The sequence below is a fragment of the Leptopilina heterotoma genome, unplaced genomic scaffold (assembly GCF_015476425.1).
Source record: "Leptopilina heterotoma isolate Lh14 unplaced genomic scaffold, ASM1547642v1 Lhet_712, whole genome shotgun sequence".
NCBI classification, from domain to species: Eukaryota; Metazoa; Arthropoda; class Insecta; order Hymenoptera; family Figitidae; genus Leptopilina; species Leptopilina heterotoma.
In genome coordinates this window covers 96,991-108,299 of record NW_025111166.1, presented here as the reverse complement: position 1 = coordinate 108,299, position 11,309 = coordinate 96,991, and positions in this window count along the sequence as shown.

The following is an 11,309-nucleotide window of genomic DNA, read 5'->3' as shown; positions in this document are numbered from 1 at the left end:
CCTAGAAAACTTGGATTAGTTTATATTAGCTTTAGAAAAAAACACTCCATTGACGTAGTATTGCTCAACAGTGGCTTGAGCTTGGGAAAATCGTGGCAATACCGTTGACATAGCATTGCTCAACTATGACTTTAGGGTGGGACAAACTTTGCTATACCGTTAAAATAGCATTGCTCAACCTTGGCTACAGCGTTGGCCAACCGTGGGCATTGTTTTGCTCAACCATGACTTTAGCGTGGGTCAGCCGTTGGAAAACCATGAACTTACCATTGTTTATCCATGAATAATGGTTTCAAAAAGGTTTTTTGACACTTTGCTTTTAGGACATTAACACAATGCTTTTGAAGGTAATCAAACAGGTTAGTATACAATAATAATCAGGAGTTTATAACCTTTGAATATACTAATTGCAATTTTGCATAAAAATTCGAAGTTTAGATAATTATATGGCTGTTTTGAAAATATGGGAAGTGGGGTGTTATGCAACAGCGTCAATGTTGAGTTGTGCAACACATCAGTTTTAATAATTTTTAACCTAATTCGAATTTTTCATAAGCCTTTGGTATTAATTTTGAATGATTCAAATCTGTCATGTAATACATTTAACTGTACCAATAATGCCACCACGGAAATAAAATAATTGATCTAATTCGACTATAGTATCTGTAGGTATTCTAATGTCTTTATCCAATGTGGATTCAATATGGAGGAATTTTTCAAATTTTTATCAGTGTTGCACAACTTCCCACCTTTTTCTGAAAGGCGAAAAATAAATGTTTTTGAAAAACAAGCGAAATTTTGAATCCGTTTTGAATTTTAATCAATTAATCATGCCAAAAGATATGCTAGTAAATGTACTGTGTGAACTTAATTTTAGTTTTAATTTATTTTTCTCGTGTAGTCACGCTGAAGTCACAATCAAGCATTGTTAAAAAAACTGTTGATCTGCGTTTAAGCAACAGTCGAGCAAAGCTTAAGTGATGGTTGTTTTACGTGTGCCTTATCCCAGGCAGAAATTTTCGTAAACAGCCGTAGTTAACGTCCGATCCACTACTAATACAATACTGTTTGACAGTACTGATTTTCCGTGTAACTTGTACTATTATAGGAACTCCGGCATTTTACTGGCTCAGTACGTGCAATGCGTTAGTGAAACAGCTGCTATTATGACTGTTTTGAGGTTTAACTACTAACATACAGCCGTTGATAAGTTGATATGATTTCATCAAATAGAAATAATTTTACTATAACTTTAATTTATTATTTAAAAACATTCTATATTCAATTCTTTAAATATGTCAATGTTTTTCTAATCCCATCATAGTTTAGAATTTAGATTATCTGTAATTTAATTCAGTAGAAAATTTTTACTACCTATTACCGTTTCCAGTTATTGATAAATTATTATTTAACAAATATATAAATTACAAAATATATGGATTAACACGAATTCGTATGAAAAAAAGTAAAACAGAACTATTTATTCCAACACATTTCAAGTTCATGTGAATACATAATTATTCTTGTTAACTAATAGCAAATTTCAGACTAAATCCTTAAAAGTAAATTTCATTTTTTATTTCAAAATAAAATTCCAACTTCCTAATTTGTCTATTTCTAATTTTTGTTTCCAAATTTTAGATTTCGAAATTAAATAGTGAATGTTTAGGGGTTATGTTTCTCCAGCGCAGCATTACTTTACTACTGGTTTACTACTGGTCGGAACAGAAAATCCGTACTATTGCATTACTGATTTTCAGTACTTAGCCCAAGCCAGAGGCGTTACCTGCCGATGTTGGACACGTAATAGGCCAGTATGAAAGTCAATACTGGTTGAAATTTTTTCGTACTGAACGAGTAATGTGCCTATAGTCAATTTCTACCTGGGATGTTTCATTAATAGTTATTCCACACATAAAATACTGTAATTTGTAATTTTAAAAAGCATGTTTAATTGATGAACGGTTCTAATAATTTGTGACTTATGTGTAACATTTTTTTATCTGTGCTCGTAACTGATATTATTGTTGTTAATGTTTAATTGCACGTGATTAAAAATCAAGTGTGTCATAATTTTACTACACAACAAAAAGTACTATTGAAACTGAGAATTTTTTCACAAAAGCAACTAAATATATCATCGAAAACGATTGAGCGATATTGATAATATCGATAGAATAGCGACATTTAATATAAATGAAAAAATAACAACCTTAAAACGAAAAACTTATTTAAAATTATATTTCTAATATAGCTTAAAAATTAGATTCAACCAAAATTTATTTTAGCTAAGTCAACTAAACACTGAAGTAATACAGTAAAGCTTAATTCACAGCAAGAAAGTTTATAGTTATAAAAATTTTATTGTTATAAGAAGTATTACCTCGGTACTTATGGAGTCGTGATTGGTGTTCGATTATTAATTGCAGTTCAAATATGGGTACTTAACATGTATTCATTTTTGCGTATTTTTAGAGAGTATGTTAAATGTTATTATCGGGACTGATGGACTGAGGGGGCGAACCCTTCAAAATGGGTCGGCCGCTACAGAAACCGAATCTTCTGTGTTTCCCTGGGCAGTGTCCCAGGGTACGGGGATTTAGAGGGATATCGAGAGAGACGGGATGGACAGAGGCTTAACCGCGGGTCCATTCCGAAAACTTCCTACTGGTGGAAGTCTGACCAAGAAGAAACCCTTCCATGGCGATTGAGGCGTTAGTCTCTGCCACCCAATCCGTGATGAACTCGTGTCCATGGATGAATGATACCAGGGTTAACAAATCCGTCGGGATCTTCCGTAGGGAGGGGATTGGACGGGGGACGACCATCGCTGGGCATAATTAACCGTAAACCGTTAAGCTCGGAACAGTTGTGTTACAGGAAGGGCCCGTCTTCTTGGCGACCCGTCCCCGGGGTGGGGCTCGAATGGAGGTATCTTGAACGAGACTCTAAAATACCTGGCGAACTCTCAGATGTAGTTTAGACAGAGGGGACCGTGAGTCAGTCTTAAATATGGCTGCTTCCGGGATCCTCTGTATGCAGATTAACTTGCATCATTGTTAAGGCGCTTCGGCGATTCTAGCCAGGAACTTTACAAGGATACAGGCAGCTGTAGCCTTTGTTCAAGAACCTTGGGTTTACAAGGGTAAGATTAGAGGTCTAAGTGGCTGTGGGGTGCTAGTTAGTTCACCACAGGAACAAGTTCCAAGGGCTTGCCTGATCTATAAAGGTCTAGACGCTTTCCCTCTATTGGAATTAACTACCAGGGACTTAGCTGTTGTTAAGGCTAAGCACTTGGAAAAGAATGGAAATAAAAGGGAAGTTGTAGTAGCTTCCGCATATTTTCCGGGATCGGGGGATGACCCCGCACCACTTACAAAGGTGGGGAAGTTGGTAGATTACTGTTAACGGCAAGGTCTTCCTTTGATAATAGGTTGTGATGCCAATGCGCACCATGTCGTATGGGGCAGCTCTGACATTAACGACAGAGGCAGAAGACTTTTAGATTTTCTGATAGATGCAGATTCAGATATTTTAAATCAGGGTAATGAGCCGACATTCGTTACTGTTAATAGAAAAGAGGTGTTGGATATTACGATCTGTTCCAAGTCTTTGTGTGATGTCGTAAGGGACTGGAGGGTGTCTGATGAAGATTCCCTCTCGGACCACAGGCTTGTTACGTTTAGATTGGAATCGAAGGATCGGGAACAGGAGTCACTCGTGAATCAAGGGTAATGAAAGAGTAGACGTCTTGGCGAAAATCGGTTCCAAGACGGAATTTATAGGTCCTGAACCAGCAGTGGCAATAATGCCGTGCTTGGTTAAGGGAGCCATAGAAAGATGGGGTCAAAAGGAACATGAGAAGTATTGGGTAAACGTTGGGGTGGGAAGGCAAGCGAAAACTCTGTTGGGGCTAGCACTCAACAAGAGGCAAGCGAGCGATCTCCTGAAACTCGATAAGATCAGAGTTAGAACCGTAGTTCGTCTACTTACGGGTCATGGACTATTGAATTACCATCAGCATAAAATAGGTAGACAAGTTTCACCTATGTGCAGACTGTGTGGGAAGAGTAACGGAACTTCAACTCACATATTATCAGAATGCCCAGCGTTAGCTAGGATCAGGCTATCTAGCTGGGATCAAGCAATTATTGACCCTAAGCAGGTGAGCAACCTATCAATAGAAGAGATACTGGACTTCTGAAGAAGAACAGGACTCTAAGGGGTTGCTATAAACGAGCGAGCTGGAGTCTGGTACAATGGGTTTTACAACCTAGGTGCTTACTTTCCCCTCTTGAGGAAAATCCTGCTCGTTCTCGGTTGTTAGATTAGATTAGATTATCAAGGAACACAAAAATTACTAGGGGAGAGTAGGCTACATTGAACCTGCGTCAACAGTGAACCACTTCAATTTTCTGAAAAGTGACTAAGTGAAATTTTTTCTTATTCAATATATAAGTTAGTTTTACTGAAACAGACTATGTCCACAAATTTCCGGCACGTAGATTTATTATTTATACAGAAAAACTAAAAAAACTGTTTTTCACGTACAAAACAAAAAATTTTGTGGAAATATAATCACGTTTTTTATTAAAATAGAAAGTTTTAGAAATTAGAAAACTTGTGATTTATTTCGCTTAGGGTGTCAACTTCAATATTCGATGTGATAAAGAATTTTAAATCTTACATAAATTTATTATAAACAATTTTTTTGTGAATGTCATATACAGTGAGTACGACATCATTGAACCACCCAAATTTACAGCGTGTTTTCAATTTTAAGAGTCGTAAAGTTGTCTGCTCTACTAACTAGTAAGACAAATACTGGAAGACATGCTTTCATCACAATTGTCAACGTGATAAACTTAAACTGTCACTTTTGCTACCTAACCTGACATCGAAATATATTAATCTCCTATATTAACAAATAATAACTATTTAACAACAATTTTCTATTTTATGAGTTGTAACGTGGATTATAAAAAGTCCACGTGTGAGATGTTTTCCCGAGAGTTCGCCGAAGCTTGAATAGTAAAAAAAAGTAGAGTTTCAAATTGCACAAGACCACCAGGAACCAATGAAAACACCGAGCGCCGCCAGCGGTGCACGCAAACACGGATTTTGGAAGCGCGGAGGCTGTCGAAGACCGGAAGTCGAGAGAAAAGAACACGTGCTTAGTGAAAATTTCCCGGCGTGATCCATTACACAGACCAGCAGTGTCCTGAATGTCTCTTTCTTTCTCTCTCTCAACATTGGAAAAATTTGTAAGTCATATTCTCGATTATTGTTTTGTTTATTTAGTTCGTCCCAGGTGTTTATTTTATTAATTATTAGAGAATTAAGGTTTCAGATTTAGATTACCGTAAAATTTGAAATAAAATACATTTCTGACACAGAGTGGTCAATTTGAACAAGTTTTCTAAAAATAAAATCCCGACTACGAAGCTCAGGTGAAAGTAAGTTCACCTGGCGCCCGGTCGTAATTAGTTTTACGATAAAGAAAGAGCCTCGTAGTAAATACTTGGAGGTTGGAAGAGCGTAACCTCCAAGCCTCGTTTGTTTATATTTTCGAAAAGAGACTTGAGATAAATTGCATCACAGATAAGTATTGATACATTGATTTAATTTGATAGTAAATTTTTGATAACTAATTATTAACTAAAGTAAATTAAAACAACATTTTAAATAAAATAATGGACTTGAGTATTCTTGGCAAGATATTAAAGTGCTGAGAATCCATGTTACAGAGTGGAAAATAAGATTTTTTATAATGTGTAAGTGGAAATATTATTTTCGAAGTGAATTGTAGTGTTTTATTAGAAGTGCTTCAATGTAAACACACATCCTTTAAAATAAGAAAAGTGTAACTGGTTAGAAAAAAATTAAATTAAATTATTTAATCATAATAATTTGTGTTTGTAACGTGAGTATTAACTAAAGGAGTACTTCAGTTTTATTTTCATACAAAAACCTGATAAAAATTTGTAAAATTCAATTAGTTCTTGGACTTTATAAAAAACCCGGTTCAATTTAGCCTACCCTCCCCTATAAAAATTTGTTTTTTTAAGATTTTCATTGTTTTTTTGGACGTTGCAAATTGGAATTTTTAATACATTTCTACAAATAGCGTTCCACTTTCGCTCAAATATTGATAAATAAACTTAAGATCTTTCTATGGGAAATAATATTTACTCATATCTTAGAATCGTTGAATCGTAGAATTGTGTTATACTATCATTTGTAAATTATTATAAACAAATTATATTTAAAATTTGTTAATTAAGACGATGCGTTCAATGAATTTTAATAAAAATTGTTACTCGGGGGTTTTTGCGGTCGCTGATAACGAGTCCGATGTCAGTTTTTCAAAATTCAAAATGGCGGATCCAATATGGAGGATGAGTGTATAAAAATTAATTAAATTCGCTTGAAACGTTTCACTCGGAGGTTTTTGGAGTCGCTGATTACGAATCTGATGTCAGTTTTTTAAAATTAAAAATAGCGAATCCAATATGGCGGACGAGTTTATAAAAATTGATTGATTTCGCTTGAACCGTTTTACTCCGGGGTTTTTTGGGTCGCTGATTACGAATCCGATGTCAGTTTTTTAAAATTCAAAAGGGCGAATCCAATATGGCGGACGAGTAAAATGTTTCAAGCAAATGCAATCAATTTTTTATAAACTCGTCCGCCATATTGGATTCGCCCTTTTGAATTTTGAAAAACTGACATCGGATTCGTAATCAGCGACCCAAAAAACCCCGAAGTAAAACGGTTCAAGCGAATTCAATCAATTTTTATAAACTCGTCCGCCATATTGGATTCGCTATTTTGAATTTAAAAAAACTGACATTGGATTCATAATCAGCGACCCCAAAAACCCCCGAGTAAAACGTTTCAAGCGAATTCAATCAATTTTTATAAATTCGTCCGCCATATTGGATCCGACATTTTGAATTTTAAAAAACTGACATCCGATTCGTTATCAGCGAACCCGAAAACCGCCGAGTAACAATTTTTATTAAAATTCATTGAACGCATCGTCTTAATTAACAATTTGTTTATATTATTTGTTTATAACAATTTACAAATTATTCTACAACACAATTCTAGGATTCAGAGATTCTAAGATATAAATAAATATTATTTCCCATAGAAAGATCTTGAGTTTATTTGTCAATATTTGAGTTCCCTGATATTGAAAACATATAAATATATTGTTGCAGTAGATTAAAATTAAATGTACTCTTTAAAAATCTAGAAAAAGTTGGAACGCCATTTCGCTATTTTCGCCACTTTTAGCCAGGGACGTGGAACGCCAATTGGAACGCCACGCCACCGAAGTGGTTAAAAAAATTTTGGCGTCGTTATTTGCTGCATTTGAAAAATATAGACCTTGGATATCTAGGTAATAACCTTCTAAGGAGACTGTAATCGATGGTTTAACTGAGTGTTTATTCTTATGGACACAATAGGATTGTCTTAATGCTTTAAAACATGAACATTTTCCCATGTCAAGATAAGTACAATCAATGTATGCAATTGCTAATAAAACTATATTTATTGATTAGAAAAGTATAAAAATTACTTTTTTCGGTAAACAGATGTTGCACAAAGTACTGTGTGCAACACGTACGAAAGAAGATTTTCCAACTTCGTGCAAATTACTGCCCTCGCTTCGCTCGGAGCAGCAAACTTTGCACTCGTCGGAAAACTGCTTCTTTCTGTACTTGTTGCACAATATACTATTGCATATTTTATAATTGTTAAAAAAGTTTCATTTTTCCGCACCTTCTCCACTTTACACTCATGTTTAAAATAAATAAAAAGTATTTTAACATAATTCTTCCATTTCTTTCCTCAGAGATCATATTCATTCATTTCTAAGAGAATTAATTATTGTAAAAAATAGGCCTAAACGAATTTATTCAGAATAAAGTGGTATGACTATTATTAAATATTTTGAAAAAAAATAATATTTTTTTTTATTACCTTCATTTTTATTCGTCATTAAAATTTAAAACTTTGTTCTACAATTTTAAATTTGATTCTCAAAAAATTTAAGGAAGAATCTAACGGACAGTCAAATTAAAAGTTAGTTCAATGTCATAATTTAAAAGAAAAACACAAATTAAATTTAAAATTCGTCTTTGTGGAAAAAGGCGAAGAATTTAATTTTGAATATATTTAAAACGATTAAAAATTGCATTTCAATAAAAATTACAATTTTCTATCAATATAAAACATTTGTGAAAATTTAGGTTATATTACATGAATTATTTATTATTGAAAAAGATTAAAAGAATTATGTTTTGAATCTACTATTTCTGTGTTGCTGCATTACCGAAAAAAATTGTGAGTCCATCCATTTTCAAAAGAATGAAAAAAATTTGTTAACATAAAATTTATGAAAACAAAAGTTTTTTCGGTGCATGTTTTGCAAAATGATAAAATTTTGAAAAGAATGAGACCTTACAAAAGCAGGGTGGCGAGCTGATCGGGAAATCCGGTAAATGACCGGGATTTTGAAAATTGATTGTGAAAACCGGGAAATGACAAGGAAATTTTTTTTAAACCGGGAATTTTTTTGTGTTCTTTTTACTATTTCTTCTTCAAATTTGTTAAATAGTCAAAAATCAAAATTTTTTTTAATTACGCGAATGTAACTGTAGTTTAAAATTACTAATGACATAGCAAACTAAAGACATAATTTGTCTTCATGCTTTTTGGTTCTCATTCTAGTATATAAAATTGACAGGGAAATGACCGGGAATGCAAATTTAAAAAAAACTCGCCACCCTAAAAAGTCACTTAGCTAGTATTTTATTTAGATATTTTCAAAAAATTGTCTTTTTCAATGTTTTACAAAAATTGAAATAACTTCTAAATTAATCGACGCTTTTTAATGATCGGAAGCTTATTTTAAAGATCATTTACTACAGAATAAGAATTATTTATAGGCATTAAGCTGTAATTTTTTTTTGAATATGCAGGACGTCAAAGGCAGACTAAAAACTATTCTAGAAAATATATAAAACATAATATGGTATAGCTTTATCAAGAAAAGTTATTAAAAAAATATGTTTAAATTTTAAAAATTATTTCAAATTTTAAAAATTATTTCAAATTTTAAAAATTATTTTGTCTAAATTTGACGTCTTACATATTGTATGAAAAAAATTACAGGTTGATGCTTACAAGTTATTCTCATTTTGTAGAAATTGACCTTTAAAATAAGCTTCAGATATAAGTAAAAAGCGTTGATAGAAGTTATTCAAATTTTTTGTGAAACATTGAAAATGACGATTTTTAAAAACATTTTTTTCATTTCCTTCAAAATGGTTGGACTCACAATATTGGCCGATACTGTAACTAAAATCACTGCAAACAATTATTTACATAAAATAACACTTTTGTATAACAAATTGAATTTATTCAACAGATCCCTGTAAACGGTGGAAACTACTGAGAAGATCGTTCATTAGACACTTAAAAAATTCCAATGCGAGGTGGTACTTATACAACGATATGTCCTTTTTAATTAAACACCTTAATGTAAAATTTGATACAAGTTCTCCTGCAAATTTGGCACAATTTGTTCCTAATTTGAACAATTCGAACAATTCATTGACAGGTTAGTAATTTTATAATTGAGTAAGAGAATTCCTAAACTGGGCTCCGAAATTTTTTTTTAGGTTGGTAAATTTTTTCCATTCTTATATATTTCGATAGTCCATGATGGAATAATAAAAATCTGTACATAATTTTCCAAAATTAGAATATTTGCAAAAGCTGTTAAAGGATAAAGTTATATGTAGCGTTTTAGTAAATAGCCAATTACTGGCGATCGGACAAACCGATTTCAATAAAAATTAGAGGAGAGCTTACTGAGGAATTGTACTTCAGATAAATGATAAACATTTTAATTAAAAATATAATTTGTTTAAATAAATTAATTTGGATTTTTTATTTTTGGTGTTAAAAAAATGTATTCTCCATCTTTCTTTAAAAATTTTTATTTTAATTATCAAATGAAGAATTGTTTTAAGATTGTATTTAAACAAATAAAAAGTGGGATTCTCTATTACTGTAGAAAATATAATATTTTTATTTACAAAAGATTTTTTAAAAGTAAAGGAGGTTTAATTAAAACAAATGAATAAACTAAACTCGACAACTTTGATAAAAAAATCACACATTATCAATCATACATATACGTAAAAGCATGAAATCGACACGAATTCATTTTTTTTGTTTTAAATCTTTTACTTTTCAAAAAATTTTTGTAAATAAAAATATAGTTTCTAAAGTAATAGATAATTCCACTTTTAAATTATTTAAATTTAATCTTAAAAGTATTCTCTATTTGATTGTTAAAAAAAATTTGAAAGATAGAGAACAAATTTGTTTAACCTGAGAAATTAAAAAATCAATTTATTTAAACAAATAATATTTTATAATTAAAATTTTTATCATTTATCTAAAGTACAATTCCTCAGTAAGCACTTAAATTTTTATTAAAATTGGTTCATCCGATCCTAAGTAATTGGCTATTTATTGCTGCAAATAACTTTGTCCTTTAAAAACTTTTGCAAATATTCGAATTTCGGAAAACTATTTTACCATCATGGGCTATCTAAACATATAAGCGTGAGAAAAATTTACGAACCCCCAAAAAAAAGGAGCACACTTCAGAAATTCTTATCCAAATTTTTTTAAAGAAAACCAAAGAAGAAAGAAAATGTCAATAAAAAAGGTATTTTTTACGCAGGTTCTACAACATATGAAGATGCCCCATCATGCAATTCTTGGGATGATTCGGTACACAGCAATAGGTGTGAGGAAACTTCGTCGAGTAGTATGAAGCATGTTTCATTTGTTGATTCGCAAGACGATTCTTTAATGGAATTCGAGGCAACTGAAGTGAAACCAGAAACCTTCATGAATTATGAAGTTTTATACGATGAAAATGAAGTAATTACCATTGACGATGACAACTCGAAATCTGCTTCAAATGTCAGTTATGAACAAATCTATTTTGATGGTTTTAATCCCATGCCGTCTACTTCTCGAAATATTCCAACGCTTGGTAATAGAGAAAATAAATGTTCTGGTGTTAATGCTACATTATTTAAAGAACAATCAACACAATTAGATTTTGCGACTTAACAATCTTCTGCATCATTTACTCAACTATCGTCACCTCCTGCAGTTCCATTAGTTTCTCCACAATCAACTTCTTCACATTCCTCAGCATATTTAACAAATCAAAAATTACAACCACGATTCCGATCATCTCTATCAAATTC